Raw genomic sequence first — 21,672 nt, forward strand, 5'->3', positions numbered from 1 at the left:
GAATAGAGACGAGGGGAGAGAGTGAGCGGCAGCTTTCGGCCAGGGGGAAAGCGAGCAGGTGCAGAGAGGGAAAATTACTACTATAAACAAGGCTAGTCCTTGTAATTTATCATTAATCTGACTATCTGCGCTCCCAGCTTTCAGCTTCTTTTGCATGCTGATATCCATGTCATATTTCTTATCGGAGATTTGTTTATGTTTTCATCCTTGTCCCCGTGAACATACCGCAGTGGCATCTGAGAGGGCCGAGTGAGAGAGACTGTAAAGGCATTAAAAACACAGTCAAAACCCACTCACACGTTAATGATTTTGTTTCATCACATTCGTTTCAACTGCACGCTGCACAATATCAGCTAATGCAAACAGCCGTAATATCATCTTATCAGCACCTGCCTAAAAGTGGCTTCATTTGCTTTAGTCATGGAAGTTTTATAGAGCCTAATGCTGTGAAATAAATCTATGTAACACCACTTTATTACATGTCAGGACTCACTTGTCTCTGCTGGCAAGTGTATTGTATTAAGCAATGCTACTTATTAACTGGAAACAGACGGTGCTATTATGTCGTTTCACAAGTGTCTAATAACATCCCGTTGGGGACGGCTCACACAGTAAGAGTTTGTTTGGAAAGAGCTCGTCTATTGCTCTCATTGCAAAATAGATCGCGTTTTGTGGGGGGGGAGAAACTAAACCAATTTTATTCAGAAAAAAAAATGTTCAAAACACAGATAGTGGTCTACTTTTGCTAATTGAAGAGAGGAAAACTTTCACAAAGAGCATTTTTAATGTTGATTTTTTTCCTCTCTAATTTTATAGACGGATGAAACGGATATGACTTTTTTCCCTTTGCAAATTTGACTTTGTAATTCTCTGTCCTTGTTTATTTGCTGTAATTTACAAATGAAAAAAAAAAAGTGCAGAAGTTATTGATTCATGACCGTAATTGTTTAATTATTAATCAGTTTAGCGTTATATTAGCATTCGTAATATTGCAGATGCTCATGCTGAGAGGTTGGGAAGCTATAATGCAGGTTGTGGTTTGCTGCTCTGTGACATCTGAGATCACCACAGAATCTGTCACGCACACGTGCACACACACACACACACACACACACACACACACGCACACACACACACACACGCACACACACGCTCCCACTCTCCGTGTAGTAATTTATTACCCCTTTCACACTCTTCAGTCAATACTATAGTGGGCAGGCAGTGGTTCAATACTCTGATTATTTGATAAAATTCACACTTTGCTGATGTATGGTTTAACCCACAACACGATGCATTCACTAATAACCACAGAAGTCTCTGTGCACCGTACAACACAAACGCATGTATATGTTTTTTCCCATGCCCTCACACTGAATTGCTTCTGATGCTCCTGTGTGTGTGTGTGCTAACACTGCTACTGAGTCTAGACGCCAGTGATCTGCTGTGAGGGGACATCTACTGGCCCAAATACAAAGTCACACGCCCCTTTTTTCTCACTCTTGTTCTCAGAAGCCCTCTGATCTGTAAGCCAAACTGAATTCTCTTTCCTCCTTTGCTAATGCCAGGTACTATTTATCACAAAAATGTGTCTCCGCAAAATGGATATAAATCATAATTTTTCTATTCTCCTGCTATGCAAACTAGCAAATGCCAGCTGAACGTTGTCTTTGCCCAATCTGGCAATTGACTCTTGAATAATAAGCCTTGCCTTAAAAATGTTACTGACTAATATAACCTTAGCAACTGCTGTTTGTATGCAATTTTTTCAGGCAAGCATTTTATCTTTTTAATATAAGTCTATGAGGATTAGTTGGATAGTTTTAAATGCAAATGTCTGGGAAATTATCCAAAAATATGTTAAAATGTTGTTTACGGGTCACTTAATAATAGTTTCTCAAAACTTGCCTGCTGTGGATTAAACTGTGTGTCACTCTCCATTTCCAAATGAACGTGTATCGTTACAAAAATGTATAATGTTACTTAACTTATGTGACTTAATTTACATGCTGATTCATGACACTATTATGTCAGTATTAACACAACTTTTTGAAGCACCATTGTGAATGCGTTGTAGAAATGTTAAGAATAGTTCTGTTCACTATCAGTTATAATCACTTTCAAATGAGGCTACGAGAAACATGTGTCTCGATTCTGATGTGCAGTCAACAGATTTTACATAATATTACTACATAATTTACCAATCTGTTTAAAGAAAAATCACAGTTAAAATGCTTTGGAATGTTACAATATCATTCTAGCCCACACAACAATAACACTCAATACATTTGTACCACTATATGAGCAAATTTAACTACAACCAATGTTTTAATACACACACCTCCAGATCATTCCAAAAGGATGTTCTGTAAAGCTTGTCTAAGTTAGAAACAGTAACTAAGAGGGGCGGAAGAGTCTATACACACTTGCATCTCATCCATGACTGCTTGCTTACATGGAAATTAGGGATCTCTTTAAAAGAAGATTATGTAAACTACCATTTAAATGTTTAGGGTTATATATATATATATATATATATATATATATATATATATATATATATATATATATATATATATATATATATATATATATATATATATAAATTAATTAATTAATAATTTTATTCAGAACATTAAATTGATCAAAATTGACATAGAGACGGTTTGTGAATTTGCTAACTAATTTATTATTTCAGATAAATGCTGTTTTTTTAACTTTCTGTTTTAAGAATCCTGAAAAAAAATCACCATGGATAATAATAAGTAACAAATATTGCAAATGAGCATATTATAATGATTTCTGAAGGATCATGTAACACCGAAGACTAGAGTAATGATGTTGAAAGTTCAGCTTTGCCATCAAAATAAGAAATTACATTTAAGAAATGTATTGAAAAAAAATACATAAATATATATATATTAGAAATACTGTAAAAAACAATAACATTTTGACATTACTATAAAAAAATAAAATATATATATATATATATATATATATATATATATATATATTTTTTTTTTTTTGTAATGTCAAAATGTTATTGTTTTTTACAGTATTTCTAATCAAATAAATGAGGTGAGCATATTTTTTAATTATTGTCGACCCCAAGCGGCAGTGTATGAACAGCCGGATGGATTATTTGGCCACATCGATCACTATCTATCTGGAATAGGTGACCAATGCAAATGGGTGAAATTGCAACATAAACATGTTGAAAAAAGCAAATCCTAGCTAATTTCCCTCGTCCCATATTCCCTCTCAGGCCCGATTCACTCCATCGTTCTCCATACTACTTCTTCCCCTTCAGTCTGTGTGAAGGACAGGATTGATTAGCATGCCGCATATTCATTTGCATACTTTTGCACACAGATCACTCCGAATGAACGGCAGCGTTGTTTTCTCGCTTTTTCGCTCTCCAAAGGTGGGGGAGGAGAGGGTGGAGGGCGGAGAGGTGCTGGTGGTAGAGGTGGAGGGGGGCTCGTCTTTTCAAGGAACACCCCCAGAATTAATGTTCCACACCTGTGCACAGTGCGGCAGTCTTTATCAACCATCACAGGTGCGCCACATTAATTGTGGGAGAGACCATTTTGCTTTCCACAGGGGTGTCCCATTTGGCAGTCAGCATGTGCTCCCAAACCTGAGATAGTTAATGTGCTTTACAGAGTGTTCATTTTCATCTGATATCAATTTTTCTTTTCTCTTCTCTCCCAGGACTGCACATAGTGCACAATGCATAATATATAAATAGCCTCCCTATTTCAAAGTAGTGATTAGTGTAATGCTTGTTTGGCATATTTTCCAGAGTGTGTGTGCGTGTGCTGTCATATTATGAAGTTTTAGTACTTCTAGTAATGTGATCTCGAAAGTTTCCAGAACCACAGACCTTCTCCCTCTCTCTCCCTAAGCATCTACATATATACATATGGGGGCGTGCGTAGTTGTGCAATGAGTCTCTTGATGCTTCCTGTAAGAGCGTGGAGGACTGCACACCTGCAGGCCTAAAGGCCAAACGCAGCAGAGTGCCCCCCGGTGACAAAGATTACCACAACCTCAGAGTCAGACCTCCAACATCCGTCCTGAGACTTCCTCTCCTCCGCACATTGAATGCAACAATATTGTGAGTCGCACAGCCACAGGACAATGGCCACAGAAATAATAATAATCAAAAAAGAAAAATAACAGTCATTGAGTGCACTGCTTCAAGATTCCCTGAAGATTTAGGAGATTTTTTTCTTTGTTTTTTTCTTTTCTTTTCTTTTCGGGTTGTCCAATAATGAGCAGTAAAAGGTCAGTGGACCATTGCTGCTCATTCACTCGTGGCTTATTCTTCCTTCTTATGCGTGATTACCCGCCAAATGGTTAAAGGTAAAAAGAGTAAAAACAATGGGCTCATGTCACACTCTTCAAACACAGAGACCTGAGTGTTATTTATGCAGTATCATATTACTGACACAGGCTGACTGAATAAATGTTCGCTTTTTTAAATAAATGCAGTGTTGTGTCTGGAGAGGATGGGAGGGGTGAAAAAGCAGAAGCATGAAAGCAGAAAAACAACATAATATTTTTCCCTCCCTCCATCAGCCATTTTGAACTCGGCAATTGACCTTCCGTGGCATCATTTACAATGACTCATATCAAAGCCCCAAAATGTTAAAGCTATAGCGTCGACACAGGCGTAGAAGCACGCACACACACACAGTGGTGGGATAATAGCTTTAACTACGCTAAATTGTCTCCTTCATTTGGATGGCTATGGCGACCTACAGTCTCCCCGGCTCACCCTTTGACAAAGGGGGTCATCGCTATGCAGGGGAAAATGAAACCCACAAGATATTGTTTGATTGGATTTGCCTTTCGCAGGTTTTGAGATCATTACAGAAATTCATTTGAAGTGTGGCAGAAAATGAAACTCGCCTGTTTAATTATTTTTTTTTTCTACTAGCATTTTTGCCCTTTCTCTGTAACGTTTTTTTTTTTTTTTTATCGGTTGAAATATTAAAGAGGCAACACTATCCTTAAAATGCATCTTCGATGGGCTCACATACCCCCCATTGTCTGAGGGAATGAAACATATTTAATGACTGTGCCATCCTGCTCTTAAAGTTATATTTTCTCCCTCTCCACCCCTCCTCTCGTTCACTTTCACAGTCTATCTTTCTCTCACTCACAGAGAGAGATAGAGCGACAGAGGGAGAGAGAGACTTTCAAACCAAATGTGCTCATTCCAACATTTCAATAAATTGAGAGGAAAAGCATTAAAGTTAATCAGACCAACCACATTGTGGTTAAGACACGTTGGCTGGATTATGGATTACTATTAGCTGGATGAAAACCGATTCTTTCATTTAAATTCTGGGTTCCTCATCCCGCTAAAATTAAAAAGGAACTAATACTTCTTGGAAAGAGTTCTTTATTCTTCTTGCAAGCCCTTACTTCCTTTTTAATCTGACATGGAGACAGACTATATATATGAAGAACACCCAGCGCGAGGCGTGTGTGTAAAAGATGACCTTTAATAAAGATTACAAGGGCAGTCGCCACAAAACACTGCTAGCCTTCAATGGTTCTGTTATATCTAAAGAAAATAAAGCGGCTATTGCACAACACTTGTAAATGATACAAGTCACTGACGTATTCCACATGTATCCCTCTCATACTGCCTGCAATAAACATCTGCTAAACATTACTCTGTCCTTAATCCTGACTTTACTTTGCATATTATTGTGTTTGGTAACAACAACAACAACAACTAAACACTATTCAATTATTTGGCAATATTATTTAGAAATATCATAATTCAAAATTGGCAATATTTTTAATTGGTGCATACACTATGAAGATCTGATGAAGAACATAATTTATAAAATTATTCTATGTTTCAAAACTATATATATATATATATTTATTTTTTATTTTATATATATATATATATATATATATATATATATATATATATATATATATATATTAAATACTAAATTGATGAAATATCACCTAAATCTCTGAAATCTCTTTTTCAAAACCTATGTCGGCTTGCTGCCTATATAGGCACAATAAAACATAACCTTACAGTTTGCGCTTATGCTGCTTTCAAATGCTTCCCTTGTAGGCCTCACTAAGTTTTAGAACAGAGCATCTATTGTTTTCATATCTTGCTAAAACTGAGCAGGCTAAGGCTGACAGATGTGTTTTGCCATGCAAGAGTGGAACATTTCAAAGAAATAGTCAACACAGCCGAAGAAAGGACATTTATGCCCAAAATTGTTCTGTTAATGTCCAGCAGGTTAGCCTGAATCTTTGAAAGTGTATATATGTGCATGTGTAAGACAGTGTTTCAGAATTTGATGCTGCTCCAGAGCAGGTGTGTGTGTGTGTGTGTGTGTGTGTGTGTGTGTGTGTGTGTGTGTGTGTGTGTGTGTGTGTGTGTGTGTGTGTGTTGCTGCTGTCAGCACTGGATGGTGTATGCCAGCCTTGACTAGACTCTGGCTCCAGTATATCACAGGCAGCAGGCAGCCCACTGCAGATACAGCCAAACCGTTTCATTGTCAATAAACCTGTGTCTCCATTAGAGCAGCAACCTCTCAGTCCTCACCCACACACCTACACACAGACGTCAAGACCAGCAACCAGTGAATAACTACATTTGTCATGAAGCTATGCACTCTATGAATACATAACACATACATAGGTGAATGTTATGAAGATGTGTCCAAGTTGCATTTTAACCCAAAAATCAAAACAAAAGAAAAAGCATTAAGCGAAGAAAGTCTTCTAGGACCACTGGATTGTGTATTCATTTTACAACCCACTTCTCATTATTGTAATACAAAAGTCTCATTCTCACTAACTGTAAGATATAAAAGATTAATACATACATTTTACATTTGTTGTACTACCTATCATTAATTTTAATTAAAAAATGCAAAACAGTTTAACCAATACAGAAAGACTGATCAATGAAAATCACTTAAAAATGAAAAAGATAATACAGATGCATTAAAGTAATGAAAATTTAGAAATATGTGCCTAATTGGGTAACACTTTACTTCGAAAGTCCACTTAAGACATTTTACTAACTACTGTATAAGTAACTTTCCAACTGCATGTCAACTACCAGTCATTCGAGTACAAGTAGACTGTCTAATATCTGCTAACACTTTATTTTGATGGTCCCACAACAGACATTCCACTGACTATAAGTAACTTTTAGACCAAATGTAGACCTCAAACCCTAACCTAACAGTCTATTACAGTAAGTAACACTTTATTTTATAGTGTCCTTGTTACATATGTTAAATGTACTGAGGCTACCATATTAATAACAGTAAAATATACATAATTACATGCAACTAAACATCAACCAAATCCTAATCCAATACCCCAACCCTAAGTATATGTTGTTAATTAATATTACCCAGTACTTAAATATATAATTACACTGTAACAATGACACCTTAAAATAAAGTGTAACCTACTACAGTCTAATGAGAGTTAATCGACATTTGTAAAGTGACCTATAATTAGTAGAATGCCTAATGTGGACCATCAAAATAAAATGTAACTCTTCATTGTCCTGAAAACAAATAGTCAGAATGGAAAAATATGTAAAAAAAAAAAAAAAAAAAAAAAAAAAAAAAAATTATATATATATATATATATATATATATATATATATATATATATATATATATATATATATATATATATATATATATATATATATGAAATGTGAACCTGAAAATCAATATATACCTATGAATAAACTAATCAAAACATATGCATACGTTTTTTTATTAATATTTGTATTTTTTATATATATATTTTTTTTTCCTTTGGTTTTGTGATTCAAATATAAACTAAACATTTCATGACAGGTGTTGTGAAATTTACCAATATATGCTTTTGCAATTATATAATTGCAACATAATTTGATGCATCTTTAAAGGTGATTCTGTACCACTAGTTGTACCAAATTATCATGCAAAGTCAAACATATTGATTGTTTTGAAAAAGGTTTCCTAAAAACTGTCTGTCTATAAACGGTCGGTATTTCAACTAAAATAACCTTTAAACCTCACACAATGCCTATAATGACTTTACAGGTGGGGGGACAGGCTTCATGGGGCATCTAAAACGCTCTTTCTCTTTGTGGGCAAGGTCAGCCCTCTGTAATGTGTTCACCTCCACCCCTTACTCATTACCCTCAATACCAGTTGATGGATCTGCTGAAGTAGAAAAAAATGGAGGGAGGGGGGGTGGGAGAGGCATCACTAACATTTATCTCCACTTGCTCCGACCCCGGCTTAAATCAACCCATCAGCCTGTCCCAGAACACTTAGTGCTAAGGCACATATCACCGGTTCCTGCCGCACATTGGCTTCCTCTGTTAGCAGCCTAATCTGTCCAGCAGGACCATATTGAATGTTGTATCAAGATCCCCAGGACATATATCACAGCGTGCACAAACACACTTTGGAGTGGGCATATACAATATTTAGACATTTCACCTTGCTGGCATTCTTGAATACCCACACACACCCCCTTTCCAAGGTATGCAGTAAATTATTCAAGTGGCACAGCATTTGATTCAGCAGACCTCCCATGCATTGAGACGAAGCCAAAGCACCACGTAGAAATATATATACACAAACCACCCCCACCCCCTCACTTTTTTAGACATTTCATTATGTTATATGACTTTAGGCCCAGTGGCTGGAAAATGACAATTATTTTGCTCCAGCAGCTTGCTATTAAGAGACTCGCAGAATACGTTGAGTGCGTGTGAAGGAGCCGCAGTGGTGCACACAGAGAGAATTACTCACAGAAACACACACAGGGTCTCTATCCGTCATACACTCTCTCTCACACACACACACACTTAAACGCAGAGTGATGCAACAAGCATGCTGGACTATGGCCGGGGCACGTGACGGATGGTCCTTTGGAGAGAGTTCAGAAAAATATCAGTCAAAGCAAACTAATGCCTTTTAAATGTACCCAGCTACCTTTAGCAGGCCAGCTTAGTGAATTAAAGGAACATCTAATGACAGTTTGTTTGGCCCACTCATAAATTCCACATAAATATATATGAGGAAGAGAGAAACATACAACAGGCTAATAGAAACGAATGAACTAGTCAACCATAAATTTGCTATGCGAGATACGGTTTTTCTGATTGGAAAGGGCATCCGCTATCTGCAATATTGATAATACTTTTCAAATTTCATCTGCTTTTGTTTGCATTCTGGGCTGCCTGTTTAAACACACTGGGAATTATAATGAAGCCAAACATTATCTCTCAGTTGTTCAAGGCTGAACATATAACTTTATCGTAGAAATGATTCCCAGTCTTTGGCTGGGCTGTATCTTTTCCATTAAAGCCTGGCTATCAGCCGGTGACAGTGAAGCAGCCAGTCGGCGCTGGCTTGTCCACATGTGCCGGCCAAGTGGCGTGAAGGTTCCCGCTTCCGTTTCACTCAGCTATTTCATGTATGCCTATGTGTGTTAGTGTGTGAAAGAGGGAGCAAGAGATAAAAATGCTTAGTGGGGTCTTTTATTAACTTTTGTGCATTTTCATTTTCAAAGTATGGAATTGAACGGGATGGGAGCAGCAAGTGTAGTCACGGACCATCATTACCGTCAATCACTGGTAAATTATGCACCATGCTAGTGGAGTCAGTACCTCAGAACACATACAGAACAAGATGATGACTATTGGGCCTTCATGGGGTGCCTTTTTTTCCTTGTTGCACGCTGTTTAAAACTTTTGGGCTAAAAAGTTGAGATCTTGAGATTTTGTCTAACAAACTATATTACATACCTACTTTGGATGATCCATAAATATTATCTATGAAAACGGAAATACCAATTACAATAAAATAGAATCAGGCCTAATACCTATATTATTTCTATCATGTAATATACAGTATATGCAGTATAGAGTGCTGCTGGAACGAGTCCTAAAACCCAGAAACGAGATATCATATTTGAACTTCATCATTCAGAATTCAATTATCATGTTTTTTTTTTTGGTTAAATGTCTGAAATATGGTCTGTGGATAACACAAGCTCAAACAATTTTAACTTTTTTTTTTTTTACAACATGAAACAGATAAGTAATATCCTGTAATTGTTTTACATGCCTTAGAGTGGGTCAATGGGATAGAGGTTGTCTGGGACATTAAACGTCAAAGAGGAAAACTCCTCTACTCATTAGACCGCTTTTACAGCATTGTTGAGTTTATACTCATGCTCTTCCAAACTACTCTAACTCAAACTTTCCAACTTGTAGATTTGAAATAAAGATTGAAAGAGTTGTCGGATCCTTAGTTGTCTTTCTTGCTCTCTCTCTAGAAAGCATCATGCACTCTAGTGATCCCTGTTTTAATGATAGCTAGATTAGTGATATGTGTCACTTGTCATCATTCCTGTAACTAGTAATACGTATTATAAGTAAAGCTTGTGTTATGTTGTAATGCATAATCTTTAAAACAACCCAAAAATGAAACTAACATCTTTAAAACAACCCAAAAATGAAACTAACATCTTACTTTTCGGTATTTAAGACAGGTTGGAGGTTAGCCTAACTTTAAGAAGTTACTCAGAATTATTTTTAAGAACTTTCAGAACAATCTTAAAAAAAGTTTTTGGGAATAAAAAAAATATTCGTATATTTTCTTAAGTTAAATAGCAGTTAAGAATAATTGTATTCTTAAGAATGTTTTGTGACTCCGGCCTCATAGTCATGCTAACATCTGGGTTGGCAGAAACAGGGTTTACTTATAAAAAGGTTATAAAAAGATTCCACTTAAAGATGGCTCCAAAGACTAGTGTCTAGCGGCGGGACAGTGATTAGGCCCAGAGTACAATGCAAACTTATCTACAGAAACAAGAAGTCCCTAGATACACATCCAAAAAACTAACACTAAAGCTAATAATTAGTATGACTCCTGGGGAATTTCTTCCACAAATCTCATTGATGAAACTAGCAGTCCACTCATCCCTAACAGCAAACTAATTTCATCATACATGAACACATTCACTCACTCCAAGCTCTTTACTACTGTTCTGTCTCTATAAAGTGCAGACAGAGACCTTTCAGCTCATTCTCCATCCTCCTAGTGAGAAATGAGTGGTTTCGCCTTCACTCCAAACATATCAAAGGAGGAGCTTTCCAAAAGACATACAGCTGTTCTGGCAGTTACAGACAGAGAGAGAAAGAAATGAAATGCCCACCATGGACACAGACATGAGGCTCACATCACATCACTGTGAGCCTGTTAGATCAGTCTCCGCCACAAGCCCCCTAGAGATTGGGTTATCGAGCACTGTCAGTGCCTAAGTGGATGCTGCGCAGCCCTGGGCTGTAGAAGACTCTTAGCCTGCATGTGTGGCTTTTAAGGGAGCATGAGAACCGGCCGTGCCTCGGCGACTGGGAGATCTGGGATAGCGGGCTTATTGTGAGCAGAAATCACACCACTGATATTGTGCCGAATGGCAAGTCGTGAATATCCACAATGCCAGTAGTATTATGAGGGCTCTTCACAGCTTGAGAGTGGCATTGGCACCCGGTGTGCTATTCAGGTAACACTGAACGGTAGGTAACACTTTACAGCTGTACACAATAAATGCATTCAAAATGATCGCCTGAAAGTGACGGCAATATTAAGAAAGTTCGAAAAGAGGCGCAGATGGAAGGGTCTTAGGCAACTCTATCCGTGGACCTGATTCATTACAGCATTTAATGCATGTAAAACCCTTTATGAAAGCAAACAGAAAGTAAGTGATTACATTAGGCTGTTGACATGCTGCAGTCACGCACCAAGTAAATGGCACAAACAAAACAAGTGTGCTTGCAAAGACTCTGTAGACTTTAGCCCCTCCTCGCAATGTTCCAAAATGTACAGATAGGCCGATATTCCAGACATTCGGAAGCAGGCTTTGTTGAGGTTAAGGGCAAACACATGTGGCTCAAACTTTGGATATGTTTCAGTGCCGTCTTTTGATTCCAGCATCTTTATCCCAATCCTGGCAAACAGGAAGGAGTCTGTGTCCAGAAGAAGACAGCCAGGACTCTTTCTGTTTACCCATGACTCTCACAAGAGTCCTTCTGCTACCATCATCATCTCAAACAGCTGGGGCTTCATATAATACACCATAATACTAGTCTCTGTGTGTGCGTCTGTGCTCACGCATATTTAAAGTAGATTTGAAGGGTAAATTGCTTAATGATTTCTGGGAAAACTATAAATTGGGGTACCAAATAAGCACCATTACTACAATTTGATTACCATGCAATTGAATTAGAGGGTAATCACCATTTCTATATATCATTATATTGAAACGCAATACAGGATTAGTTTATGCTGTTGGCTGTTGGGAGAAGATATGACCATCTAAATAAAAGGTGGAAGTGTAAATCTACAGCTTTCAGCTCATTATAGAGCAAAAAATGTTCTTGCTTTTCCTGAAAACTACGACACAAGAGAGAGGCTGAAAAAGCTCAGTTTGAGGGCAAAAAGTATTGAAACAATGCTTCATCAGACAAACACTGAATCTCTGTGATTGATGCTCGCACCTGTTCAAGCGCTACCAAGGGTACCCTTTAACATCAGCCTGAAACATATTTGTACCCCATCTACCACTAAAAGGGTGCATATTAGTAATTGTATGTGTGCTACAGTGATAACAATAAATATAATAATAACCAATCAATAAATCAACTATTATTATTAATCAATTACTAACTAAAATTAATTATAAACAAATAGAAATGATTATTAACAATAGTAAAAATAAATAAAATTACTTCTACTACTACTACTACTAATAATAATAATATAAACAATAATAATCAAATTATGCCATACAAGTTAACAAGTTACTCAGTGTCATGCTGTTGTACCCCTAAAGCGTTGATCTTACAGTAGCCCCTTTCACACAGAGGGTTGATCCTAGAAAATTGCCATAAAATTGCTAGACTGTCTTCTGCGTGAACGCAAACACGTCTCAGGACCAAGTAACATTGGAGTAACAACCTGGAACGTGCCCTGTGTGAACAAAAGGCAGGACCAATGCCATAAGAGGTGTGTCGCAGTGATGACGCTGAAGCAGAGATCGTTCGCCAGCTTAGCGATGCTCTAGTTCAGGGGTCACCAAACTCGTCCTGGAGGGCCACTGTCCCTTTAGCTCCAACCAGGTCCAACACACCTGCGTGAAAGTTTCTAGTATGCCTAGTGAGACCATGATTAGCTGGTTCAGGTGTGTTTAATTGAGGTTGGAGCTAAACTCAGCAGGACAGCGGCTCTCCAGGACCCGAGTTTGGTGACCCCTGCTCTAGTTTAGGGTCGAATCAGAAAAAAATGAGAGAACTAGCAGATCATAAGCATACTTAAGACGCTGTGGAGACATTACACATCATATCGATGTCACGCGTCTTCACGGGATCTTTACGGGATGTGTGTGAACGCACGCACAGATTTCAGAAAATCACTGGCAGTGTGAATGCACCAAAATCAAACAAATCCCGGGACAAATTATCAGTGTAATTTCCGGAATCTCTGTGTGAAAGGGGCTAGTGTAGATGTCTAGAAACATATAGTCTCTATAAGCAGCTGCACAACAGTCAGCACCTGCAATGGACCTGCATTAACAGAGCTTGAAATGACTAAAAGTAGCAAGATTGTCAGATTATAATCAATCTTAAAGATACATTGTGGTACTACTACTTCATACATGTTGCCACTCACCACCCATACTGTACTTGCTCACGCAAGAGTAACTTCCCTTTTCTTTTTCTGCAATGCCCCATGGGATACGTCAGCCATCAGAGATTGTGATGTCCTTGACAATCGTCCAGATGTCTTTGTGCTGTGATGATGGAGGATGAAGACTTGAGTCTCTCATGCTGATGGGTATCAGGCAGGCCTCTGAAGAGTCTGTGCTGTCAAGTGGTGGCTGAATGAAGAGGTGAGTGCTGGGAGCAGAGGAGAGACACGAGGCTCCATTAGCGCAATAGTCTAGCTCGTCATCTCCAAGCTGTCCATATTTAAATACATTTAACATGAATACCCACATATTTACAACAATACATCAGCTAAATATGCATGTTTATAAAGTTATATCCAATGAAACGAATGTAATACATGAACCACTTTTTGTTTTGACTGAATACATTGAGTGAACCAATGTTCTTGAAATGCCCTGAATCCTGCCAGCTCTCTTCGCGTGTGCTGGTTTCCTTAAGCACATAGGACCAATCAAGCCACTGATTACTCAAATGGGCTAATTAAGGCTCATTAGACTCTAAGTCCTGACACCTGCATGCAGTACACTCTGCATGCGGACAGGGCCACCGCTTCGCTCCCTCTGCTAGCTGTCAACACTGGCCCCAACTGTCCCAGTCATCGGTCCGCTTTTGTTCCCTGCCCTTCTCACTCTCCCATAAGGAGCTCTCCAATTATGTGTGCAGACTGGGGACTTGTGGAGTGCCCCACTGAAACAGAAAGTGCACTGCTAAACAGGCTTTAGTGGAGACAGATTTCTGATGCTAACAGCAGCATCGGAGACAAAGCTAAAGAAGAGGGCTGGGTATTGTGAAAGATTGGGGCTTAAGACAGATTCCATTGATGATTCCTGTAGTACATATTTTTTTAGAAGCAACAAATGAAATGGGCTTATCTAAATATTAAGCAACAACACTAACATAAAAAAGTGCTCAAATTGATATTAAGAATTAATATGTATAGTGCTACTGACAAAATGTATGTGTATCTTTAACAATGCATTGTTATGTGCACAATCAGACAGTAAGTACACTGAACAATCAGTTTGTTTGATTCAATAAAAAGAACTCATAAGATTAATTTGTTGGATAATTGGTCTATGATGTATGCTTTTAATTCACTAAAAACAACCGGCTCATAAAAGTAATTTGCTTGGCAATCGGACAGTGGTTTCGCTGTATATTTCTGTATGATTCAGTAAAAACAAGTATTTTTCATGCTGTACAGTATATTCAGTAGCGGTGTCGTGAAAACAGGTTCTCAAACTTTTAATGGTATTTGGTCACACGTTATATTAGGTGTCTAACTAGTAAGTAATTACATTTTAAAAAAAATATTGTTAGATACAATTTACTTATTGTGTTCATGTTGGATTGCAAAAAACTTTCGCTGCTATTGAGGTGGGATATGGCTAGGTTTATTTGGGTTACGGTGTAAGTTTGTTAACAAACTAATAATGAACTGCACTTCAACAGCATTTATTAATCTTTGTTAATGTTAATTAGTTAATGCTAATACATTATAAAAATCAAGAGTTGTATTTGTTAACATTATTAATGCACTGTGAACTAACATGAACAAACTATGAACAGCTATATTTTTATTGACTAACGTTAACAGAGATTAACAAACACAGTGACAAATGTATTGCTCATGGTTAGTTCATGTTAGTTAAAACATTAACTAATGTTAACAAATGAACCTTATTGTAAAGTGTTACCGCATTTTTTTAATGTGATTTTTAAATGGAACTTGGTCCACATTCTCGAACGTGAATTTATTTTCTTGGTTCCCGGCTATACTTAAGAACATGACTGACCTGTCTGTCACATTGATATATTTCATGCTCTGCCTGACTAAGTCATGTTGTACTTCATGACTTGAAGAACCTTGTCTTGGTGTTCACACGTAATGTTTTCTGCATCAGACATGTAGGCCAACTGAAAGAAATATTTCACAAAATGTCAAAGGACTTTTAATGAGTGTCTGCTAAAGTTTGACCTTACAAAACTGGTTGAAACAGTAATGTGAACAAGAAGCATATACATTTCAAGTAGATCTGTTTCAAATATGTATGGCCCCTAATATAAAAACTTTATAAGAGAACTTAAATGGCCTCTTGTCCCTGGAAAATGCAGTCCATTCCAACCTGCGTCCACTGGCATGCACACAAACACAGGCTCGATTTTCGAAAAATATTTTTTCAACAGTGCAAAAACAAATAAAATATGATATCTAAACCTTCAGCAATAAGGACAAACCTCGGAAAATGTTTATGAAAAATAATCATCAGGACAGCACACGCATGTGGTGTTTACACTTACGCCAGTGTTGCAGCTATCCCACATCTCCGACAAACACTGGGGAGGGGGAGGGCGGCAAAACAGGAAATATCTTTTGCATATTATTTTAAGTAACTGTTCAAATTTCATTTCAGAATGGTAATCCACAAAACAAATATGTAGAGGCATATTTTAAAAAGGGAGGCTCTGCTTCAATTTCCTATTGTGGTGCAGAATGTGTGTTTACTCTTTGTGTCTGTTTGAATTGATTTGCACAGCTCGGCAGACAGCGGCTGAATGCTGCGACCAAGAATCCATCATCTCATGTGATCTGATAGTTCTGCAGTATTAGATTGATTTTCCTCTCTCCTCTCATCTTTCCCTGTCTCTCGCTCTCTTTGTCTGCTTTCCTACCATTGGCGACGTTAACAAACATGCCAAGTTACCTGTCTCCCCATCTGCTAAGATAGAAACACAGTCCCTTCTGTCATGAACAACAGATTAAGATGTGAGAATAAAGGCTAAATCGCTCACGGTTGTGGTTCATTCCTTGATGCCAAACTTTACAGAGTGCATGCAGGGTTTTTTTCTCGCAGAACCTAAATGATCATCTTGGATTTATGTATTCATATTCCTGCTGGATTTGGCCTTGAACTGCTGTGAGAATAGGCTTAACTTTACAGAGCCATCTTAAGACTCTCGTCAACTCCTCAGAGCCATCGTCTGATCTCCATCTCTCTTTTTTTCGCTCGAGCAAAGTTTAAAAACACCCGTCACAGATTCAAAGCAGGGACTCAGCAGTAGCCGGGCAGGCGATCACCTCTCTGGCATAACTATAGGGAGAGGAAATGGAAAAGAGGAGATTTTTAAAAGCTCAAAGATCCTCTCATCGCTCTTCTTTAACCGTCAGCGAAGGCAGCAGAGACTGTGCGCAGGTATAAGCCCCACTCCCGCGTACCTGAGACTTCTATTTTAAGCCCTCCCTTCCGTACGGCATGTCAGACGAGCCCAAAATCCCTCCTAATACTAGTTACCTCTGAAACATAGATCTTACTGTTTGGCTTTTAGCTTTGACAAGTTATTTCCTACTCCCTTTGAAATAAAAAAGTGGAGTGTTCTGACACCGACTTTACGTTTTTGAGCTCATTAAAGCTGGGATCTGCCTCAATGCTACCTGGATTTTTTTACAGGCGCGATAAGCCAAATTAATATGAACTCGTCAGGGCCACTTAAAATGCTTCTTGTTATCCAAAGCCCTGAGCTCCTGCAACTTATCACACAGCCACTGATATCCTTTAAACTAGCAAGGTGCAGTCCTTTAATTAAAACTAGTAACATTCCCTTGGAAGAGGAGGAAAGGAAATGTAGAGGGGTGGACTCCATAATTTATCACAGGCTGGAGTTAAAAGGAAATGATTTCGCGAACTAAAGCAACGGCTAATACCTCTTAAACTGACACGCGGCGAGCTTCTGCGTTCAAACGGGCCGGCAAAGAAACAAAGTCCCTGAGGATGTACATCATACGCTAAGCTGTGAAATACTACGTGTAGTATGTTCTCCGGCGCAACCCTTAAAACTGGCACCAAATGAAAATGGATGTGTGCTCTTCCTTTGTGCTATCGAGCCGAGAGATATATCTTTATAATATCCACCATATTTTACTGATAATAAAAAGCAAACCGCCACATTGCCACCGGAACACTTAGCTAACGTAGAGGGGAGAGGCGGCCATAGAAAACAATGTAAATCAATCTGAGTAATATTGCTTTAAACTTAATGCAATATACTCGCTGCAAGTATAGCCATCCTAATGTGCATTTACATACTGGAGACACAGGCGAGTGTATGAGTACATATCCCAAGACATACAGGCATCCATAAACACACACAGTTGCAGCGACACACACTCGCACGCACTAGAAGTCTATTGAGTATTTTTTTCTTCTTTGCCAAGGCGCTCTGAGGATAATACAATTCTTTTTCTCTCTCTCTCTCTCTCTCTCGCTCTCTCTACTTTCTTTACAATACATCATTCAGTTCTGCCTTATGCCTGCATGAAATTCATTTTCTAATGGAAATATTTGTTTTGTAAATCAAATATGTATTATGCACAGAATGCAAAGCACAAATTAAATTATGTTAATGAAATGAAAGAGATATGAAATGCATATTTCATGGACAAAACATAACCCCAGCGAACAGCCATTTCTTGATAAAAATCTTTAAACACAATCTCATTCAGAGAAAGACATATTGCTAAGGCAGATAGCACCTCATTAAAATGGTCTCCTTTAATATCAGTGCTTAGTATATATAGGATTGTAAATAACCACTGGGGACGAGGAACCAATAATGAAATACTGTCTTTAATAGCTTGCCATTGATGTCAGCATAAAAAGTGCGTGGAGGAATATTGGAAATTGGGTGCGCACACACATAGAGTCAAAAGCTGTAAATGATTGCATATTTAAATAGAGCTGACTAAGGCAAAGATGATATAGATATAAGTAATAGGCAGAATATTATGCTGACCTCACATAATTTAACAAAAAAAAAAAACACTGTTTTAAATTTTATATTGGTTACACTTAATGAATAATAGATTCCTCGGCTGTTGTTGCGCACTGCCTGATCTTAATATTAATAATAGTATTAAAAAAATGCCTGAAAGAAAAGAAATGGGCCTGCTCTGCCCAGCTGACTCACAAATAAACTAAACCGGCTTTTCAGCAGAAATAAACACAGAGATACATACCAAAAGTGAGAGCGAGAGAGATGCCCACAGCTTTGATTTGATGGCGGTTAGACTAGAGAGGGTGGGGTGCTTGACCTGGCTTATTCTGCTTAATGCTAAATATCTTAATTGCCCCCACAATATGCAATTACCAACTGCTCCAAACAAAGCATGGATTAAAATCTAAATAATACCCAGCTGAGGTCTGCTTTATTTTCTCTCAGCCTCTAGTCACATGATTGACAACACATACGTGAGTGCAATAAAGGCATTTGCGTCCAAACTGCAGGTGCACTGGCTCCTGAATTCTGTGGTTATTTCCATTTAAAATTGGTGTATGCTCTTAATACTGAAAAACTTTTTTACAGTAAAATTGATTGGCACCCCCTTGAGAATATGAATAACAGTGTTGCCCATACTTATCCATTCCCTTGATTCAGTACTAAGTCAGGTTAATGATTAGCTTTTTTGGATTTTTTTTCTGTGACAATGCAGAGATTATGCCATCAGGATGGACATATCATAATCTTTTCAATTTTTGCTGAAATATGGGCAGGTTTTTCCACCCCTTAAGCTGTCAAAGCCATCCTAAAGGTTTTATCCACAACAAATAATCTGATTAACAGATTTTAATTGTGTTTTCAATAATTGTTATTCTGCATTTATTTAGCTGGGAGTTGAGAGAGATTGAGCACAAGGGGAAACAGATAAACGGTGGGATGGGGAAAAAAAACAGAGGTGATGGCGGCTGAGGTCAGGCTGACGAAGGATGGAGACCTGTCGGACGAGGTCACCACACACAATCTCATCACATCAGCCTCACATTACACACTTAATTTCCACCCTACCAGCTTTGTTCCTCCATCTCTTTGTGTTTCTCCAGCCGTCCACACCTGACTGAAAAAAGGCCGTCACCTGCTTGTAGAAAAACAAGTGTTCATGGTACATTTTTTGTTAGCAACGCTTACTAAACTAAACTAAACTTATTTTTGATGGACAAAATAGCCGTTCAAGTATATTTTGATCGATTATACTCATGACAATCTTCAACAGCTAGCAATAGACTGACTGAGAAGGTGAGGAATAAAATATATGTGAAAACCAACCTGCAGTCAAAACGCATTTGTTTTGCATCTGTTTTCTTGATTTTGACTATAAATCAGTGGTTCTCAAATGGTTTTGCTTCAGGACCCACACTTTACATTAGACAAGTAATGGCCCAAAACAACAAAAATGTTGTTAAAATCCAACATGAAACAAATTCGTATTGCCATGTACTGCTGCACAGGCTTATAAAATAGACTTGCTAACAAAATTAGAAGTTTGTTTTACCAGATGGAAGAAACACATGGGCAACATATTTAATTATTCACCATTTTACCAAGCAGAAAGTTTGACTGGAAGTTGATAAACCAATTTAGGCTAACTATTCTAATCATGCATGATTGTGGTTAATTTCCCAATTCTCACTACCAATATCAATACCACAGCAACAACAAATATGTTATGGAACTCCTCATTTACCTGTAAATGTGTTAAATATTAACATTATTAATTATATCATAATACTGGTCATATTTTAACAAACAAAACATATAACTTGTTTTTAAAGGGGTCATGACATGAGAAACCAAATTTGCCTTGATCTTTTAGTATGTAAGAGGTCTTTGTACCATTAAAACGTCCTGCAAGTTTCATAGCTTAAGACTTCCTCCCCATTATAAACAAATCATTTATTTAATCAAGCTCTAAATACAGCTCGTTCTGGATCCATGGTAAGAAGTGACGTCACGGTACGAAGTGACGTACCAGCGTTTGCATAGACCGCCTCCAGCACAAGACAACTACGCTTTAAGCGCAAGACAACTACGCTCATTTCGTATCTTTGTCGCGCCCGCGCGCTGCGCGCCTCACAAGTGTTCAGTCGACGGACAGCGAGTGGGTCTGTGTACAGGGAGATTACGACGCCGCAGATGTGCTGTTCCTGGCTGTGGACAAACAACATCTTTGAATACGCTGCGAAAGATCCAGTCGTCAGGGGAAAATGGATGCACTTTATTTTTTGCGGACGTCTCAGTCACGGCAGTGTTAATTTAAGCGTTTGTTCTATACATTTGAAGGATGACTGTTTTGAGAACAAATCCCAAAATGATGCTGGCTTTGCCAGAAAACTGTTGCTCAAAGATAAGTCCTTGCCGACTATTCTGGGCTCAACAACGACGACGCAAACTGTAAGTAATGTATTTAAAACTTTAAACTACTTTTTAAATACGCTGAATCCGCACAGGTTCTGGCTGGGGGCGTTAATAATTGCTGCATAGGCACTGACGTTAGCCAATCATAACAGTGGGCGTTAACACTGAACTCTTAAAGGGGAAACACCCCCAAAACAGACTGTTTGAATCAGAGGATGAGAAACAGGGTGGGAAAAGGTCATAAATCACTACATTTTAAAAGTTTTTTGTAAAAAAAACTATAGTAATACTATATTTGCACCTAAGGGAACATAATAATAAAAATAAAAAACCCATGTCATGACCCCTTTAATTCCATAAGTATTTTGTTCCATTTTAGTACCAACCGTTACTTTTGACATTGCTAGTTCTTAGAATGTGATGGTTTGCATGTCGTTTTTTCCCCCCTCCAGCCCGTGACCCGATCAAAACAAGCCTAAAGCACTCTTTTTTTTTTTTTGCATCACAACCAACCAGCTGGGAACCACTGATGAAGAGTTTTACAGCAGCTGACAGAAAACATCTTTATTCTCTGTAGGATACAGTATCAGCCACAAGATGAAGCTTGATATTTTCAAATGTATTTAATTGTAATTTTCTAGGATACACATTGCACATAACAATGTTTGTAGTAGACA

At 38.0% G+C, this 21,672-nt stretch overlaps 1 long non-coding RNA gene across 1 annotated transcript in view; it reads right to left on the reverse strand.

Moving 5' to 3' along the window:
• The window catches only part of LOC306987664, a 192,072-nt gene that overhangs the window by 101,855 nt on the left and 68,545 nt on the right, over positions 1-21,672 (reverse strand). The window contains exon 4 of the long non-coding RNA XR_013795221.1: positions 13,749-13,975. This is a non-coding gene — a long non-coding RNA (uncharacterized lncRNA). The remainder of the gene's footprint in view (positions 1-13,748; positions 13,976-21,672) is intronic.

Source organism: Phoxinus phoxinus, assembly GCF_949152265.1.
Source record: "Phoxinus phoxinus genome assembly, chromosome: 2".
NCBI classification, from domain to species: domain Eukaryota; kingdom Metazoa; phylum Chordata; class Actinopteri; order Cypriniformes; family Leuciscidae; genus Phoxinus; species Phoxinus phoxinus.